The 20,509-nt window shown below is 42.4% G+C and overlaps 1 protein-coding gene and 1 long non-coding RNA gene across 7 annotated transcripts in view; one reads left to right on the forward strand and one right to left on the reverse strand.

Moving 5' to 3' along the window:
• The window catches only part of LOC122236692, a 35,691-nt gene extending 16,428 nt beyond the window's left edge, over positions 1–19,263 (reverse strand). The window contains exon 1 of the long non-coding RNA XR_006214886.1: positions 19,006–19,263. This is a non-coding gene — a long non-coding RNA (uncharacterized LOC122236692). The remainder of the gene's footprint in view (positions 1–19,005) is intronic.
• The window catches only part of LOC107181000, a 266,480-nt gene that overhangs the window by 27,326 nt on the left and 218,645 nt on the right, over positions 1–20,509 (forward strand). The gene's annotated exons all lie outside the window — the stretch shown is intronic.

The following is a 20,509-nucleotide window of genomic DNA, read 5'->3' on the forward strand; positions in this document are numbered from 1 at the left end:
AATACACCTGTGACCATAAAGGGGATGGAAAAAACAGTATCAGATGTATCAGAAAATCTGCCAGGTGGCTTAAGTAAATCCAATGTTGTTCCCTAGTATTTTCCCCTTTATCTATAATAATAATGATAATTTTTATTAGAGACAGAGTCCTAGGACATTGTGAAATAAAAAAGGCTCACCCTCTTTTGAAGCTAAGAAAGCTTTAGAAATTTGGTGACCTTTGAAAGAACCCATAATTATGAGTAGGGTTTGTATAATGGAGACGTTTGGGTTTTTGGTTTTTAGTGACAGAAGCCCAACTCTAGTTTAAGCTCAACTCTAGTTAAAGCAAAAATGGACTTAGCTAACTTAAAAAAATCTGGGGGTATCCTGCCTCAGGGGCATTTGGATCCAGGATATCCAAATGATGCTCTAAGAGAACAGTCTCTCCAACTCTTGACTGTTATACTTTGCACTGGCTTTGTTTTCAGACAGGTTTCTTCCTTGTGGAGCTAAGAATAGACACCAGCTCTCTCATACACCACCCCCCCTCCCCGCCCCCCGCCCTGTTAGCAGCTCTTATCACTCCAGCAAAAAGAAAATGCCTCTCTCTCCTGATAAATCCAGCAAAATATACCAGCAGCTCTGTTTGACCAGGTCTAGATCACGTGCCCAGTTCTAGAATCGAAAATAGGTTCAGCCCCAGGAACCCATGAACTGAGCCTGGGCAAGAGCGGTACTCCAAAATAATAAAGGGTGCTTCAAACTGCAAACGAGGAGAAAGAGGTGTCCATTACCAGTTTCACAAGTGGAGATGAAGAATGGGGAAGCATCGGCCTGAATAAAGGCGTGGAGGCAAGAGAGGAAGGTCCAGGTTGACAAGAAGATTGGAGAGCAGAGAAAAAGGTGACTGGAGATGTGTTGGAGAAAGCCTTGACTGCCAAGATAAGGTTTCGTGCCCAATTGTAAAGGCATTGCGGGGGTGGGTGGTGGCAAAGAGGTGTCCAAAAAAATCATCACATTTTACAAATATAATCCATCATCAAGCGTAATTGAAAACAGGTGAGCTTTCTGTGTTGTCTTCAAGACTCTGGTATGTAGTTGTAGGCTTCATTTCTAAGGAATTTGTTTTCAGTTAAACTGCATAAGCCTGCTTGACCTACCCCTGGAAAAAAGTTTTTAGTATGTTCGTTGAATGCATCTGTCTTTCCCACCTTATTCAATTTCTTCTTGCCTATCACTTTGAGATTTGGCTAAACTGAAAAATACATATTAGGATGAGCAATCCCAGGTGGAAAACCAGGAACTCTTGGGGATAAATAGAAAGAAGGCAGGCAACCATGAATCCTCAGACCTGATGGGCAATTTACAACCTCACCACTTGAAGGCACCTCATTTATTCCTCGGTTAAAGTTGCTCTCTCAACCTTAGCACAGACTTTGGAGAAAGACATATTTTGTTACAATAATGATCAGAAAGTCCCTCTGGAGGAAATAACTTGCTGATGGAGATTAATTTCTCTCTCCCTTCCTCTTCTGCCTTCTGTGTGTCTTCTCCATAAACAGAAGTGAAAATAGTTCACTGGAGCCCAGAGTAACGGACCACAAAGTTCCCAATAGATGGTCAACCTGGGTTGACTATAACTTAGTTTTAATGGCATCCCTTCACTATAGAGTGAAACCAGAAAGGGCTTTGCAAATAGCCACATGCTACACTTGAATTCATTATCATCATTTCAATCACCACGTTAAGATCCAGGAGGTGGGGTTCCTAAAGTTCCCCTTTTTTGGATGTGAAGCAGTATAGATTCATGCTGACTAGTCCTCAGCCTCCGGAATATGACAGTCCTGAATTTTTTTTTTTTTTTAATTTTTAAAACAATGTTTATTTTTGAGAGACAGAGACAGAGGCACAGAATCTGAAGCAGGTTCCAGGCTCTGAGCTGTCAGTACAGAGCCCAATGCAGGGCTTAAACCCACAAACCATGAGATCGTGGCCCGAGCCGAAGTCGGACACTTAACTGACTGAGCCACCCGGGCGCCCTGACAGTTCTGTTTTTGTTACTTAGCATGCCTGAGCCTTCATAGCCTCATCTGAGAAATGGAGTAATTAAAGTATATACTGGTCTGATACAGCTTTGGTGGGGATTAAGGAGATCAAGATGAATAAAAAACAACCTGTTCATTGTCATAACATGACTCACTCATCCTGGCGTTGCCAGAATTTCTTCGTTTTAGGACCAAAAGTTCCATATCCTGGGGACCTTGTCAGTCCCATGCAAACTGGGACTGTTGGTCATCCAAGGATGAGGAACTCAAACAACTTTCAGAAAGTATTAGCTATTTTTATTTCAGGGAAGAAAAGTGAGGATTAAAATTCTCAGCATGGTAGAAGGAACACAGGCATTTTGTTTAAAAAATTAGGATTACAGAATTAAACCTCCTAGGATTCATACATAAGGCTTCCAAATGCAAATCCTGTACTCTTCCTGGGGTGCTTTGATTCCTTCTTTCATTCAATTCTTCATTCCTTTAATCAATGCTTGCCTTCATAGGACTTAGAGAAGAAGACACAGACAGTTAGAAAATAGAAACCTTACAAATGATTCACACTGCCACCGTGCTAAGTGTATTGGCATCGTGGGTTTTCTAGGGATTTTCCTGAAGCCATCTGCTCTCCAGTGTTTCCTCTTGTGTCCATATTTTCCTGCAAAGTGACCCTCGTAGGACTGCAGTCCAGCCTTTGGCCACAGAGGAGCAGAAAGTTAGTTAGCCTGAAGTGACCACATTTGGTTTACTCAGAGGTGTTCCTCTTCTTCCATTTTGATAGATAGCAGATGTAAGGAGTACAACACCATCCCCTGTATCACATGGAATAATCCATGGCTGATAGGTTCCTAACTGGAGGAGAGGCCTTCATTTATCTGTGCAGGTGATGTGGATCTACGTTTGCCTGTTTAAGTTCACGAAACAAGAAAAGACCCAAGAGTCTTACATTTCAACCCATAATCTCACCATGCATAGGAAAGGAAAAGTGGTCTGTCCAGATGTGTTCCCATTACAATATTGTGTGGTCTTTTATTTTCATTCCAGTAGAGCCAGGAAATTCAGAATCAGTCACCTAGTCCAAAATATAATAATCTTTCGGTATTATATTTACAATAACATATCATAGGGAAAGTGGATATTTCATCTGGGAGCCAGGACAGCCACTGGGGGACTGACTTGCCTCAGCAGTACCGTGTTAATAAACTTGAGAAAGCCCTATGCTGGGTTAAAATGCAACTTTTCACCCCCCTGGCATGGCAAACTGAACAGGGAAGGAAACCTCTAGCAAAACAGGATTAGATTTCACAAAAAGATACGGAAGGGGATACAAAATCCCTCACCGTGTCTCCTGCAAAAATAAAAGAACAAAAGAGCCAGTGGCCATTTCTTCAAAGAAGAGCCTTCCCTGGACTGTTTGCATTTAAAGTCGACTTCTTTCTTGCATTTAAGTTTTAGGTGGCTGGTATTTAACAAAATCTTTACAAAATCAAGTTGTTGTTGTTTTTTTTTAATGTATTATTTTTAAATTTAGGATCATTTCAGGGGGAGATGTTTAGGTGTTTGGATTTGGTAGGAAATTCTCTGATCGGGTTCTGAGAACAAAATAGGGTTTGTTTTTGGTTTGGGTCTCAGGTGGGACAAGCAGTTAGGGGATTGAGAAAGAAAAGCGCTTCTGTGGCGTCAAGTACCAGGAAGGTGGTCTCGAGGATATGTCAGCGACAGCAACTGTATTAACGTTTTTTTTCTTTTTTCTTTTTTTTCAAAATTGCAGCAAGTCTGGGGCTATTTCTTAAAGGAATTTAGTGCAAAAGTTGTGCCCCTTGCTATCCTGAGATCTTGCCCAAGATTTGAAAACATGCCCAATGCAAACATGACAGGAGACTTTGAATGAAGAAAATAAGCTCCAGAAAAAATGTTTTAATTGGTGGTGGTGTAGGGTGGGGGGTGTTAGAGAGGAGTTACATCTGTTTTTCGTTTTTCTCCTCTCCTTTTCCTTTCTCTTCTTTTAAGAAGGAATATCCTTTGTTAATCAGGTATCCTGGTAGGAAAGAAAAAAGGAGAGCCCTCACGGCTGCTCTTGCAAATTCACATGTTGAAGTCCTAATCCCCAGGAACTCAGAATATTTGGAGATAGGACCTTGAAAGAGGTAATTAACATAAAATGAAGTCCTACGGCCGGGGTGGGGGGGGGGGTGTTTGCCCAATGTGACTGATGTTCTTATAAGAAGAGGGAATCTGGACTCAGACATGTGCACATAGAGGAAAGGCCATGTGAAGACGGTATGCCAAGAGAGGCTTCCAAAGAAATCAGCCCCGCCAGCACCTTGATCTTAGACTTCTGGCCTCCAGAACTGTGAGAAAATAAATTTGTGTTGTTTAAGCCACCCACTCTGTGGGATTTTGTTATGGCGGCCCTAGGAAACGAATACATTCAGTCTAATGACTGTTTCCACCAAAGGATGTTGCCAGTGGAAGATGATAACTCCTTGTTAGAAACAGTAGCTTGTTTTCCATATTCTTCTGCCATACATGTTTAGCTATGTTTTAAAAGTACATACAGAACTCAGGGCATTTGTGTTCCAGTAGAGTTATTTTTTGAGGCGAGGGAGGACATGAGAACATATTTCAGTCACGTTTATTAACTGGAATGCCTTTTAATATGCTTAATAAAATTCTGAACCATGCATGCCCTCTGAAATAATTTTAAAATAAAAGAATATTAATGTATTTTTAAGGTTCTGATTTCTTTGCACAGCTTAATTTAGATTTCTTCTTTTTGACTTAAAATGAGAGTGGTTTTTTTTTTTTCTGACCTTTGTGAGTTGCTTTAAATGCCCATGCTCAACTTCACAGTGATTAAGGCAAATATGATACAGCCGTAAAGGGAATAAAATGCAGCTGTTTAAAAAAAAGGGGAACCCCAGCATATCAAAAAGAAGTTTTAGTGTTAACTGAAAAACAATTTTAAATCATTGCGTGTATGTTATTATTGTGATTATGCATAGTTATGTATAGATTATGTATATTATGCATCTTTTATCATTACAGCTAAGTTTTCTTTTTTAAGCCAAATCTTATAAAAATTATTCTGGAGAAATACACTGAACAGTCATTACTTTTGGGGAATGGGGTTATAACTGCTCCCTTCCCCACCCCCCCCAGCTTATTTTCACTTTTGCCTACATTTCTTAAATAAGCATGTATTACTTTAATGATTAAAGATAATTATCCACCACCAGTGTAAAAATGCATATGAGTTCATTATCCATTAATAATTAAATGAGCTAACCACCAGGTATAAACATCTGGCATGGTGCCTGGTCCAGACTGTGAGCTCGGTCAAGGTTAGCTTTCATTCTCTACGAGATTCAAACTAGTTTCCCACCATACAATGGATTACAGGTGTCCTGGAGGCAGCTAATGATGTTCAGTCGTGAGACCACAGGCCCAAAACCCAGAGTTGACACAATTTAAGAAATCTGGGTAGGAGGTAAAAGGAGAGGGCATTTGGTAGAATTTGATCTTTTACGTGAATTAGTGTTTTATATTCCTCAATGGTAAAACTGCATATTTTTTATTAAGAATTCAATTATGTATTTTGGGGGAATTGCAAATATCATTGGATGTCTCCCCCCCACCATCCCCCCCACCCCGCACCCAAAAGGGATATTCAGAAAGATGGATGGAAAAGTAAAAAAAAGGTTGCAAGTAGGAAAGCACCCTCCCTTGAAGTTTCCATCAAAAAACATTCCATTGGCTATATAGTCTTCATATATACTGTTTGGGGGACTACTGAGGATAAGAGCCATTTCTCTGATCAGGGTGCTCTTGTGGATTGACACGAGATACTGAGGGGGATACTGAGGGGGAATAACCAGGTGGTATGAAATTGTTCAGCACATGTGGCTAATTTCAGTAGAGGGACCCACGTTAGGACCAGCACTCCCAGACTGTGCTTTTGTTTTTTCAATTTTTTTAATGTTTATTTATTTTTGAGACAGAGAGAGACACAGCATGAGCAGGGAGGGGGCAGAGAGAGAGGGAGACACAGAATGTGAAGCAGGCTCCAGGCTCCGAGCTGTCAGCACAGAGCCCGACGCGGGGCTCGAACTCATGGACTGCGAGATCATGACCCGAGCCGGACGCTTAACCGACTGAGCTACCCATGCGCCCCACCAGACTGTGCTTTTGTATCTTGCTACTCAGCTTCCTGACCCTCCTCTTTCCCCAAGGGAAAAAAAAAATCCCTAAGCCGCTTTTAGAACAGCTGAGGAAGTTGTGTAACGAGGGGCAGGAAACAGCGTGGACTGTAAAACAGGGATTTTTCAATAGGCCCTAGCCAGCCACAGAATTTAGAAATTCTAGATTTTTTTTTCCTGTAGGTATCTAGAAACCCAGAACCCCGACAAAATAGAAAGCAGACTGCAGTGTGCCAGGTGAAACCTTATTTGTCCCTGTAGATGGATGGGTACCTTCAGTAATGACAGGAAGGATGCAGGCTTACCAGCCCTTTTTTCTCACCTGATAGAAATCTGTCAGGTTCTGGGTGGAGGAGAGAGAGGTGGAGAAGAAACTGGAAAAAAATCTCTGCAAGACTGCCCCAAGACATATGAGAATCACGAATCCTTTGTATTCGTAGATTCTGAGCTGAGCAGTTCGTCTCACCTGAACAAAGTACTTTATTTTCTACTTTAATGTGAGTTGACCTGAAACTTTAGCCCTGGGGCAAATTACAAATATACCCTACGAGAAGTTGGCGTTGGTAACAAATTCCTAACTGGAGTCCCACTTTTAGTGAGGTCTGGCTGAACCTCGACACTGCGACCAGGCTCATTGTAACAATATGAGCTTTCATAGCCTTGCTATTTAAGATTCTTTCTCTCAGACTAAATAAGCAAAAGTGCTCCCAGACATCCATCCTGGGTATCACAGAGTGACTTACATATCATGTAACTTAGAATGGAGTGGTTCCATTCCTTCAGGCTTCCTGACTTGAGTTAGCTGCATCTGCTAACGTTGGAAATGTGTTTTGAAGACATTGTATCATTTGGCCAGGAAAATGGAGGGCCAGATGGCTTTGGAAGAATATTAAATGGCAGAAGGCTCTCCTGGAATGTTAAACTGCTTCTAGAGATCATGCTTCTATTTCCTAAGGGTAGTGTCCTTTTTGGGGTAAAATTTTGCTATTTTATCCGAATCAGAGGCAATAAAGAAGATAAATACTTGCAGGATATTTTCTAAAATAAAGATGATGAAAGCTTTTGGAGTAATGACAAATATAATTTTGGATATCTTTGATGGCACAGTGGTTAGGATGTTTTATCTTACTGACACATTCTGTTTTATTAGGGAAGGCATAATATTTACTGTTAGCTTTCAATAGTGTGTTTCCTATGCTGAAGGAAAATTTTTGAGGAGTAGGATGATATCCGTCACTCATAATTTGGAAACTTAAGAATTTATCAAGAGGATTCAGAGAATAAATGTTGATCCTTACTGTCAGTAGGATTAATAAAATAATGTAAAAACAATTTCTTAGAATGAAGCCTGATACGTTATAACTGCTCAGTAATTTAATTACTATAATGATGATGATTAAGTTGTAGACTCAGAAAGTCAACTTATTTCACATCTCCTCTTGGCTATCTCCCAGGCACCTCAAACATGACATATTCAAAGAGGAGTTATTTATTTCTCCCCTGTTGCAATCTGGCTCCTACCATGGGCCTTTCCATCTTAGTAAATGACAACCCGCATTTGTTCAAGCCAGGGTTCTGGGAGTCTCACCTGATACGTCCCTCTCCCTCACCACTCTACATCCATCCATCACTTAGTCCCATACATTCCACAGTTTAAACATTTTAAAAATTTGTCTACTCCTGTCTATCACTTTTGCTAAACCTCTACCCTAGGGTTTACGGCCTCTATACTACTGACATTTGGGGCCAGAAAATTATTTGCTGTGGGAAGCTATCCTGGGCACTGTAGGTCTGTTGGTGGTTTCTCTGTTCTCTACACACTGGACGCCCGTGGGAACTCCCACTCTGATACAGCTGAAAATGTCTCCAGGCGTTGCCAAATGTCTGCTGGGGGCAAAGTCTCCCCCATTTGAGAATCCCTGATCCAACCCACATTACTGTCATCTCCTACATCAGCTCCTACAAAGCCTCCTTACTGCCCCTTACTCCCTCCCCAGTAAGGAGCAGACCCTCTCGCATTCGCCTTGAGCGTCTTTCAGGTCACAGAGGTCTTCAGAGCATATGGATCTCACCAGCTCCCAGCCAGTCTGAACTTTTAACCATTTCCTTCACACTTAGAACAAATACTCCCAACCACATCCATCTTCATCGAGTCCTTCCTGTTCCTCTCTCCAACCTAGTCTTTGTATTTCCCTCCCAATGCTCCAGCCACAGTGGGGTTCCCCCAAGCACCAAACGTCTGTGGCCCTCGGCACCTTCACGCATGCTCTCGCTGCCCGGAGAGCTCTGCAGCCCGACTTCATATTTATCCCTGAAGAGACCCCCTCTTACTTTCTATCACAGGACCCGACGTGTTTCCATCCACGCCTTCATCACAATTTGCAACTGTGCAGTTTTCTTCTTCCTTTAGGTGTCTTAGATGAGACTAGGGAGTTTCTAGAAGGCAGGAGCAGGTCTGTTTTATCCCTATTCAATACCAGCACCATCACGGTGTCTTGCTCACAACAAGGAAACCATACATATTCATGGAATGAGAAGAATGACGAATGAATGAAATTAAAACCAGTTTTGACTGGGAATTGCTTTCCCCATGCTTCACACTAGGGGGTGCTAAATCAAATAATTTTTAACTTATTTATTATTTTTTACGGTGTTTGGGAGGTTTGGATATTCTTTTCCCATGATGCCGTTTAAGTTAGTTGCTCAACAAGCTTTCCTTTTCACTTCATCGCAGTTATCAAGTTCAAAGAGTTGTGTTCATTAAATGAGATATGCCTGTAAAGTGCTTATGAGCACAACACTGCCAGGCAATCAGAAGTATTCAGTAAGTGTGCTAATTGTCACTTTAAGTAAATTATTTTAAAATTTGACTTTTATCAAATTTCCCACCAAAACAGTTCCAGGAAGTAGTTTAAAGCAGAGAACCATCACTAAGTTTCCCTCAAGCGAATCAATTTCCATGTCTCAGGGTTTTCATTATTTGCACTGAAATCTGTATCTTCCAGCTCTTAACAAAAGGGGATCATGTTTAAAATACAAAATGGCTAAAATCTGAAGAATAACACGTTCAGTAAAAATACTCGGTTGACTTCATTGTAAGTCCATCCTCAGTGTTCTAATTCCTAAATAAAAATGTCGTATGACGAGAGACTTATCTGACAATTCAGGTTTGGCTCTCATTTAAAATTTATGAGGGTTTCAAAAGCCCCATAGCCAAACAAGAGAGGATTTTACAACCTCTATCACTAGATTGGATTAGCTGCAGGTGAAAGGTCTTCATGGTGTCAAAGCTCATATGTTGCTTGGCTCTTCTCAGCATATTTTTTTAAGTTAGTTAGTTAGTTTGTTTGTTTGTTTGTTTGTTTATTTATTTATTTATTTCGAGAGAGTGTAAGCATGCATGAACAGGAGAGGGGCAGAGAGAGAGAGGGAGAAAGAATCCCAAGCAGGCTCTGCGCTGTCAGCACAGAGCCTTACCCGGGGCTCAGTCCCGTGAACCATGAGATCATGCCCACAGCCGAAATCACGAGTCTGACGCTCAACCGACTGAGCCACTCGGGCACCCCCTTCCCAGCATATTTTAAGTCACATGCTATTCACAGCCTTCGTTTTATCCAGGCTGCCAAAATTCTACTGTCTAAGGGCATTAAAACCTCTTAGGTAGAAAGAGCATGTGAAAAAATAGTGTCTTTCAGATATCTCTGTCACATATAGAGTAATGGATATTTTTTTTTTTTCACACTGCAGCGAAGATGTAGTTGCAACGTAAAGTTGTAATGTCCCTGTTTTCTGCTGTCCTTTTAGGCTTTCACAGCGTCCTGATTTATTCGTGTTTCCGTGACATGTAATTTTGTGCCTGTTAGATCCTCACAATGAAACGGAGTGGTTGTTCTTATGTCTCAGGAAATGCAGGCCGGCTCCGTCCCAGGCCTTCTCCCAAGGAGTCACCATAATCTGGAGAAAATTATTCCAAAGGAAAATCTGCTGAGGATAGAAAAGGAGCCCGATAATAAAAATATTTTCTGCAGACAGTTCTGTTGTAGAGCCAAGGAAAAAACCTCAGGGACTGGTTTGGGATTTCATGCTTCCTTCATGTCAGACTAGTTAGCTCTGTTGGTTATGAGTACGGTGCTAGTAGGAGCGAGACGTGATCCAAGGTGAATCCCCGCCTGGGCCTGTCAGCTCTGTGAAAGCAAACAACCATCTTACGAGCATAAGCTCCTGCTCACAGGAGGGCCTGGCCGGAGGACTCGGGAGGAATAATTTCAAGTTTGTCCGTAGAAGGAGGAACACAGTTCAAAGAATTTAGCCCTATTATGCTACAGAGTTCTTTCTTTCTTTTCTTTTTTTTTTTTTTTTTTGATCTAGTGTAGTGTATATCTAACCTTGGCCTTTAGAATAGCATCATGGGGAAGGTAAAAGTTAGGTTAGGTGGGAGAGGGAAAGAACCACTGAGCTCATCAATGTCATGGTTGTCATCCCTCCCCCCCCCCCCCATCTTGGATGTCTTCTGCTTCATCATCATCATCATCATCAATATAAACATCATCACTGCCATCATGTTCTTATTATAAGCCAGGCCCTGGGCTAAGCGCTTTATCTACATTATTTAATCTTTGCAACCATTTCTGGAGGTAATCTTGGTTAAACCCATTCTAGAGTTAACAAAGCCACCAACCTAAGAGACTCCCCAGCTCATGCATGAATACCCAGTCAGTGCATTTCAGAGCCCAGATTCAAATCCAGGCCTCTGTGATTCCCATGTTCATGATCTTAGCATCTATACACATAGGCTAACCTCAGAGCAATGAGGCTGTCCGCTTTTGATCTATGCTAACCTTATGTTCAAAGGCTGGGTTCTCTTTTTCTAACAAAAATGTTATTGTGGGAAAGTTTAAAACTCTTTTGAGGAAAAGCTTTACAGTGACCCAATTTCTTGTGACCTAGATTTTCCCAGTTAGCTGACAGTCGATACCCTTTGAAAAATTACATTATAAAACATACTTGTGTCCAACTCCCCTAAAGAGTACGGCCTGCTCAGTATATGACCACGTACAAATAAAATGAAAGCTGCCTCGTAGACATCAGATGCCCAGGAATGCTGCGGAGATAAATTCTACTGTTCTACCACAAAGACACTGTAAAGAGGGATGCCTGGGTGGTTTAGTCGGTTAAGCGTCCGACTTCGGCTCAGGTCGCATGGTTTGTGGGTTTGAGCCCCACGTCGGGCTCTGTGCTGACAGCTCAGAGCCTGGAGCCTGCTTCGGATTCTGTGTCTCCCGCTCTCTCTGCCCCTCCCCTGCTTGTGCGCGCTCTCTCTCTCTCTCTCAAAATAAAAAAGAAGTGTTTAAAAAATAGTAACAGGAGCTAACATTAGTGAGCATTTCTCCATTTTTATGTGGAATCCTAAGGACAAGAATGGGATTTTACTTTTGCAGCCACTACAGTCCTTTGTACATAGTAACATTACCAGATGACACTGGCTTATTACTATAGGAATAGATTATAGGAATATAGTTTCTGGTTTGTAAGCTCCACAATATCTTCCCTGATTATCGCCATATCTTCCCTGATTATCGCCATAGCACACAGCATAGTGCCAGGAACAGAGTAGGGACTCCTTATTTAGTTGCTTAACACTGAATTGATATTAAAGTTTACTTTGTAACCATTCACCCTATCCTACACTGTATTGGACACCCAGCATGTACTCAGATATATACTAGAAATTTCACAGCGGCTATCGGTGGCAAGAGTGCAGGTTTGGGTATTTGCTGCTTAGCCCCCTGGTAATGGATTTGCACCAATCCATCCACCCAGTTGCACTCTATAACTTGAAATGGCGCTGCCCATGGAATGGGGCCAATCATAGCAACAACATCTTGGAGCCTGAATAAAAGGAACTGACCCCTCGACGGATCCAAACCATGGCGTTCACCTCCTTAGTTATTGCTATAGTAATAGACAAAAGCAGTCTCACGATCACAGAAGGATAAGTTTAGGAGCACGTGAATACCATCTGGTCAGAAACACCGTATTAAAATGCTGGATGCACCCTGAGCTTGCTTCCTAGCACCCCATTAAATTAAGTTGTGTTTCCTAAAGTGAGGTCTGAGCTGCCAGGTGGCATGTAGGGCCACTTTGTGAGGGAAGGTGCTTTTTATTGCTAAGAAGCTAGACTAGAAAATTCATGGGCTGAGCTAAAAAAAAAAAAAAAATGAAAACCCACCACCTTTTTATATGACTGCTGATGGAAGAAATTTCAGTTCAGTATAGAATGACTCTGAATAGCAAAGTAGATAATAAAAGGAGACGGAAAAGCAAGGCTTTTAGATTTAGGAAAGTCATTTCACAGCCTGGTATAGCAGAAAGACTCAGAACTTTCTGTTAGAAGGCCTGACATGAGTATCAGCTTTGCTATTCATTGTGTTGACCTTGAACAAGTGATAACTTTTCCGAGGGCTCACTTTCCCCATCTGTAAATTAGGGATGCATCTCTTAGCCTAGCACAGTGGGGTCACAAGGGCCATTTGACCAAGTCTCATGTTCGTGAAGAGTTTCAAATGTAGATGTTTAACATAATCATTAAACAAGGTTCCCGAGATACACTGACAAGATGGCAAGAAGTTAATTATATTGCTTTAAATGATGTTCCATTACCAGACCACACTACTTATGATGATTTATTAATTTTTTTTGGTAAATTCTATAATTATCTTGCTTCAGTACAAGTACATAGCAATGCATTTTCCTTCTATTTTAAAAATGTTCATCTGTTTAATGTAAATACTTAAGAATGTAGCACAAGTTTTTGTGGACTGGGGAAGTCTTTCATTGATTTAGAAGCAGTACATTAGGAAGGCTGAATTTTGGCCCTTTGAAGCCCCAAGTCCAAAAATGTGTGCCGGTTAGACATTTAAAAATGGCTAAGATGGTAAATGTTGTGTGTGTTTATAATATTTTTTTTTAAATGGGACTATTATATATCACTTTACTCAGTTAATTGCCCAAGGTAAGCCAGTTAATTAGAATACCTTAAAACCATGCTGCCTATTTGGAATATCAGATGAAAAAAAAATGAAACATTTTTTTTCCTTCTTCTCTCCCTCCTTCCTCTCTACAAATATTTATTGAGCTCCCACTTATTTGCTGACACTCTTTGAAAAGTTGGAAAATAGGAAGATAACAAAGTTCCAGCACTCGTGGATCTTACATTCTAGCGAGGGCGGGAACAATAAATAGGAGAACAAATAATGTCAGATAGAGATAAATGCTATGAAAAAAAAAAAATAGGAAAGATCATAGAGTGAAGGGATAGGCAGCTACTGCTTAGGGACCCAAGAAAGCCTTCTTGCAGAAGAGCCATTTCACTGGAGGCTTGAAAGAGATGAGAGGGTGAACCCACAAAAATCTGAAGGAAGAGCTGTTTCTAGGCAAAGTGCACGTGCAAAGGCCCTGAGGCAGTAATGTGTTTGGCATGTCCAGGAGACATGTAGGCTGTCCTGGTGGCAGAGGATGAGTGAGGAAGGAAAAGAATGGCAAGAGCTATGGTTGGAGATAGAGCCAGGGGCCAGAATTAGGATCTTGTAAGCCACTTTACAATGAAGTAATTGAAGTCTAAAGATACTGCTTCTTCCACTCTGGAAGCTGCTTAAGATGGAAAAGAGCCTTTCTGTCCACCCCACCCCCACCCCCCCACCCCCCCGCCGGGGAATTTCTCTTGACTGTGCAGAGTCATATTACAAACCTGATTCATTCCTTTTTTTGTCTCTTCCTGATAAAACCTGAAGTTCATGAATGATGTTTGATGATCTCTCTCCCTAAATTGTGATGGTATGTATACTTTGAAGGAAATGCAAAAAGGTGTGTAGAGAACGAAGGCCGTTCTCTTGTAATTCAAAGAACGTACGTTACAATAGTCATTTCAGAATTGCTTTTAAGTGAAATCCAGCATGGTTTGATAAAGGTTGTAATGTGCATAATTAGGCAAGCTCAAATTCTCTATCTGTGCACATGTACTATCTGTGCACATGTACAAGCTATGCATATTAGATGCGTGAAACTATAATACTTTCCATCAAGTGTTTCTTACTTTTGCAAAGCAGATCCCCAACTAGCAGCCTTCTGTTTTCAGGTATGTTGGTGTGGGTCTTGGTGCTACTCATTCTTTGTTTCTGAAATCAATACTTCTTAGATTACTACCTAACACTAATTTCTACTTATGAGCATCAGCAGTTGGTTTTGTTTTTGTTTTTTTCCTTGTAGCGTTTTAGACATGCTTCATTTTCTAGCCATGCACGTCAAATTCCGGCCTTAAATAGGGCACAGCTAGAATGCATTTGCTCTGACTGGGAATTGTTCTGTGGTCCTGAAGTTACTTAGAGATACTTCCCCACCTGTGAATGGGGATAATTCTACTTGGCTCACCTCCTCAGATTGTTGTTTGGTGAACTGAAAGGCAGAGTTTTAGACGTAAAAGGGTCTGTGCGCCTGCCAGGCATGGCTACATTCAGTAGAGGAAGTCCCCTGTTTTAAAAAGCTCTTTGTTGCTGCCAGAAGCACTGAGACCATGGTCTTTAAACACTGTAGTAGAAGAGACTTCTTTCTCTTTGCCACAGCACTGCCACACCAATCTTTTGAAAATCTTGATCCTGACACTTCTATTTTAAAATTTCTTCATTGACTCTCCAGCGCATAGAGGACAAGAGCCAAGCTCTCCTTAGTATGGCTGAAATGGTTCTTGGTTATCTCTTGCCTGTTCCCACCAGGCACACCCCAGCCGTACCTAATGAATACACGCAGTGGCCTTTGCAGAGCTCAGTTCTTTGTTGGGACAGCTCTTGTCCCCTTGGTGGGTACTTTGAAAAGGACTGGACCGACACGTAAAATGTCTTTCCCAGCTCCATATTCTGCCTCCAATTTAAACCATCCCCCTAGCACCACTGCCAATTCCAAACTATCTATGCTAGTGCAGAGAGTAATTGATGTTGAACAAATGCCTGTTTTGGCAAATGAGTTTGGAATGTACAGATCTTCCTAGACTTCCAAGGGGGTTAGGTCCTGGTAAAACCATCCTAAGTTAAAAATATCCTAAGTTAAAAATGTGCCCCTCCTCTCTCCAAATACGTACATATATATTATTACTCAGCCATCAGAAAGAAATGAAACCTTGCCATTTGTACTCATGTGGATGGAGCTAGAATGTGTTACGCTAAGAAAAATAAGTCAAAAAGAAAGGTGAATACCATATGATTTCACTCACATGTGGCATTTAAGAAACAAAACAGATAAACACATGGGAAGGGAAGGGAAAAAAAGAGAGGGAAATGAACCACAAGAGACTCTTAACAATAGAGAATAAACTGAGGGTTGGTGGAGGGCGGTGGGTGGGAGATGGGCTAGCTGGGTGATGAGTTAATTAAGGAGGGCACTTGTGATGAGCACTGGGTGTTGTATGTAAGTGATGAGTCACTGAATTCTACTCCTGAAACCAATATTGCACTGTCTGTTAAATAAATTGGAATTTTAAAAAATGCATCCCCAATACACCGAACCTATCCAACATCATAGCATAGCCCAGCCTGCCTTAAACGTGTTCAGAACACTTTCATTAGCCTATAACTTGGGCAAAGTAATCTAACACAAAGCCTAGTCTGTTGAATAACTCATGTAACTCAGCGAATACTGTACTGAAAGTGACAAACAGCACGGTTGTATGGGTACAGAATGGCTGTATGTGTTTCAGCTGTTGATTCTTGTGATCAGAGGGCTGCATGGTAGCTGAGGCTTGTTGCCCAGGTTGAATGATCATTCATAGTTAACTTCTGTACGTTAGGGTTTCCAATCCTTTTCTTTCTTGCTGGTCCTTCCATAGCGTATGTCTCCAGTAATGTTTGTGTTCATTCTGCCTCTACAGGATAGTTTAAAAGGACTGATGACACAGCATGGGGAAAGCCCTTGGCAAAGTGAAAATCCCTATGTACGTGGGAGGGTTTCCAGTTGCTGCATCATCACTGTGGGTACTTCTACCCTTCTGCTGGTTAAACTGTTTCCTAATTGTGATGGACCAAAGAAGTGACTTATTATTAATCTACTGACTTCTTAGCACTTCCCAGCTTCTTTACAATTTTCCTGGGACAGGAAGGAAATCCTTGCAAGAAGTCTGCTTTCCACAAATCCTGTCTCCTTGCTCTATTATGCCCTGCCAGTCGGGGCATACCTAAAGTGTGGGCTTCAACAGAGATAAAACTTGAGACTCCTATTTCTCACCGGGTTGCGTTCAAACCCCCCACACGTCACATACCAGAGGGTGATCATGAGAGTGGTACTTAACCTCATTGAGCTTTGAGCATCTCATCTGTAAATTGGGGATAGTAAGAGTGCCCTCCCTCCTTGTATCCAAAAAAGTAACACAGGGAAAGCTGATGAGAATCAAATAAAAAGCAGGTGTTCAAATGTAGGTAATGCACATAGCATGAATAAGCAGTGAATGTTATTCACCATCGTATTATCATTATTTATGACTATCATTAACGCAAGGTTTTAGGCAATCTGAAGGGTAGCTAGCTGTAAGTTCACCTTAGTATCCTACTGAAAATGATTTAAGGGGCGCCTGGGTGGCTCAGTCGGTTGAGCGGCCGACTTTGGCTCAGGTCATGATCTCGCGGTCAGTGAGTTCAAGCCCCGCGTTGGGGTCTGTGCTGACAGCTCAGAGCCTGGAGCCTGTTTCAGATTCTGTGTCTCCCTCTCTCTGACCCTCCCCCGTTCATGCTCTGTCTCTCTCTGTCTCAAAAATAAATAAACATTAAAAAAAAAATTAAAAAAAATAACAGAAAAGAAAATGATTTAAGATACAAGTAAATGAAAGCATGGTTGGTCTGGATAAGTTTGTTTCCAGATCAATTTATTATTTTTAACAGAAGCCTTTATATACATGGATAATGTAAATGAACTTTATAACAAATTTCTGTTGTGAAGCTTCAGCCAGCTGACTGGGACCCATCAAAGTGTTATGACACTGAGTTCATACAGGTAAACTGATCTGATACTTTGTACTGTCGTGCAGTGACCCTAATGGCTACCAAGACCAAGAACCTGCTACATGGTTTACAATCCACATTCCGAGGCATGAAACAACACTGGCTTCCAATAGCAATAGTTTACAAATAATTATGATACTAATGGGAGCAACTGTCCTCTACCGGTAACTACTACATTCCGGATTTTTTGCTGCATTTCTATGAACTGTCTCATTTAATCCTGTGGAAGTCTACTGAGGGGAGTCCTTATACCGTAGTACAGTTAGGAAGAGAGAGGCAGGGAACAATGAAGTGAACTGTCCATGGTCATACTTCAAGGAGATGGCAAAGCTAATATTTGGACCCATGTAGTCTAATTCCAGAGCCAATGCTCACCCAACAGCCTGTGTTTGATTTCCCACTCTTTTTTCTCTTTTTCTTACAAGTTGAAGAACCTCAAAAGATGCTTTAATGACAGGAGCTCATATTCCCTAAGCACGTATTTTTGTTGCTGTCGCACCTTTTGTCCTTTTACATTTCTTTTTTTTTTTTTATTTTTTTTAACGTTTATTTATTTTTGGGACAGAGAGAGACAGAGCATGAACGGGTGAGGGGCAGAGAGAGAGGGAGACACAGAACCGGAAACAGGCTCCAGGCTCCGAGCCATCAGCCCAGAGCCCGACGCAGGGCTCAAACTCACGGACCGCGAGATCGTGACCTGAACTGAAGTCGGACGCTTAACCGACTGAGCCACCCAGGCGCCCCTGTCCTTTTACATTTCTAAAAGTCCTGGGAGGGAGGGAGGAAGCTCACAGATAAGGAAACAGAGGCTCTGAGAGGCTGCATGATCTAACGTCATATAGCCACAAAGAGATCTCTGGGGCCATACCCAAGCACATCCTATTTTCCAACGCAGTTATCCTCAAGCGTCTAATTATTACAAGACCTCGAATGAGGTGATGTGGGTTGTGCAAAGATACATCGCAAAGACTTTACACTTTTCTGTGACTAGAAAGTACATGGCCACAACCTATCCTAAACATGATGACCCAACAACCACTAGAATGAAAATATTTTCTTCTGAAAGACAAAAGGATAGCATTTTCAGTCAAAGTCAAGGCTTAGAAGCCATGGTGCCTTTTTTAAACTCCTCCAAGTGGCTGCACAGATCCCTTGATGGTTTTCTGGTAGGAAATGTTCCCGACACTGACATCCTATCGCATGACAAGAAGACAACTGTAAAAGGGGCTTTCCCAAACGGGACTCCAAGATGCTGCTGAGATGTTTTCAGGTTCTAAAATAGTCACTTCCATCCAAAGTCCTACAAGGTAATTATAGCCTTGCCATTATTCCCAGCCTGGCGGTGATCCAGAACTCTGCTGTCACTACCGCTGCTGCCTAACTCGGGGGTGTGATGGAACCCTTCCATTATTGATCTCAGGACCGGCTGAGCATTCTGTTCTTGCTCTGCCTTCCAGTTGTCTCCTAAACATTCCTGAATGTCTTGGCTTTGGCAGGTCTTGAGGGAGGAGAATTAAGGAATCAGCAGTTGAAAGAGAGAACAGAGCAAAGGAACGTGTTTCCTAGTCTGCGAGGTGGGAAGGGTGCGCTTAATTTTTTCTCCAGGTTTGGGCATGTATTTATAGGCCGTTAGAAGGAGTGGAGGGTGTTAGGTAGACCGGCTTCTCTCTTAAGGCAGAAAAGAAAAACATCCTTCCCCACCCCGTTTCTTTTTAAGGCCACAGTTGAAGTCATGCTCACCTTCCACTGTGAGGCACGTTGATGTTTTTCTAATTGTCTGGAGTCAGGTCTGCCACACTTCCTTGACTACACTTCTCCTTCCTGTCGGGGACAGGTTCCTGGGGTCAGGCACGCAGCAGGCTCCAGCCCAGGGCGTCAACTCAGAATTCAGGAGCCACGGTGTCGTCCAAATATGGAGGCGCAGGGCCCAGACTTCGGAACTGGGACGTGACGGAAAGCCAGAATCAGCCCCCACACACTGTGACGAATTCGGGCAGGTTTTGCCTCTCTAACTGGGCATTTCAGAGCCGTTCAATAGTAGCCTAGATTATTAGAGGGTGTTGGCCAATCACCAGAGCTCTGTGCATGGCCAGATTGGTGTTGGCCAATCACCAGAGCCCATGCGGAAAGGAGGTGGGGCTAGCTCAGGCGCCGCGCCCTACTACGAGCAGCGCCGGGTACTTGAGCAACACGTTCTTAAAATACTCCTCACGTTCGTCGCCCGTGATACAAATGCGCCTGTAATCCTCATTTTACAGACAAGGAAACGAAGATTCAGAGAGAGAAAGAAACAGCTGAGGTTACCCAGTGCCTTGTGGTTTGCATTCTGACTTGAAGCAGAACCTGTGACAACGAGTTGAGTGAAAATAGCTCGTTTGGGATGTTCAGGAGATACGCGGAGAGTCATGGGAAAAATAGACACAAAAAGGCTGGCTGCTAATAAGGAGCGTGATGCTAAGCCAGTGGGAGATTAGAGGGTTAGTCCGCAGGGAAATTCTGAAAAAAACACTGCAGAACATATACATCACAGTTCTCGCTTCCAGGGGGTGAGGGAACTGCAGCGTATTCCCACACCAGCTTCTGTGGATCATCGGTGGAGGGTGGGTGGGGTGCACATGGAGTGTTAATTTCACAGCTGGGCTCGAGCCCTGGCCAGGACTTTGCAGAAAGGCCCTCAGCAGGGAGTTTCAGATACTGGTAGTTGGAAGTCACCCAGCCTGCGATGGAGGTGGTGAGACACCCGCCCCCCCCCCCCCCCGCCCCCAAATAGGAGCTAGAAACTGCTACATACATGAAGTGGCACATCCCTAAGTGCCACTCTCCATGATTTCTTGCTGCAGAACAGACCAGCCCAAAACTTCGTGGCTTAACACAACCACCATTATATTTGTTCACAAGTCTATGGATCTGCAATTTGGGCTGAGTTCAGCTGGACTGTTCTGCTGGTCTCACCTGCGGTTATTCATGTGGTTGCCCTCCTTTGGTCACTTAAGTGGGAGCCGCTTGTTCTAAGGAGACATCAGTTGGGACAGTTCCTCTCTGCTGTATGTACTCTCATCCTGTAGCGGCCAAAGGTACAGCAAACTTTTTCGACAGAAAGTCAGATGGTAAGAATCTTTGGTTTTGCGGGGCATCCAGTCACGGATGTATCTACTCAACTTTACTGGTGTAGTATAAACCGGTCATGGGCAATACGGAAACAAGTGGACACAGCTGTGTTCCAATAAAACTTAATTTACAAAAA

The sequence above is a fragment of the Panthera tigris genome, chromosome A2 (genome assembly GCF_018350195.1).
Source record: "Panthera tigris isolate Pti1 chromosome A2, P.tigris_Pti1_mat1.1, whole genome shotgun sequence".
Lineage (NCBI taxonomy): Eukaryota > Metazoa > Chordata > Mammalia > Carnivora > Felidae > Panthera > Panthera tigris.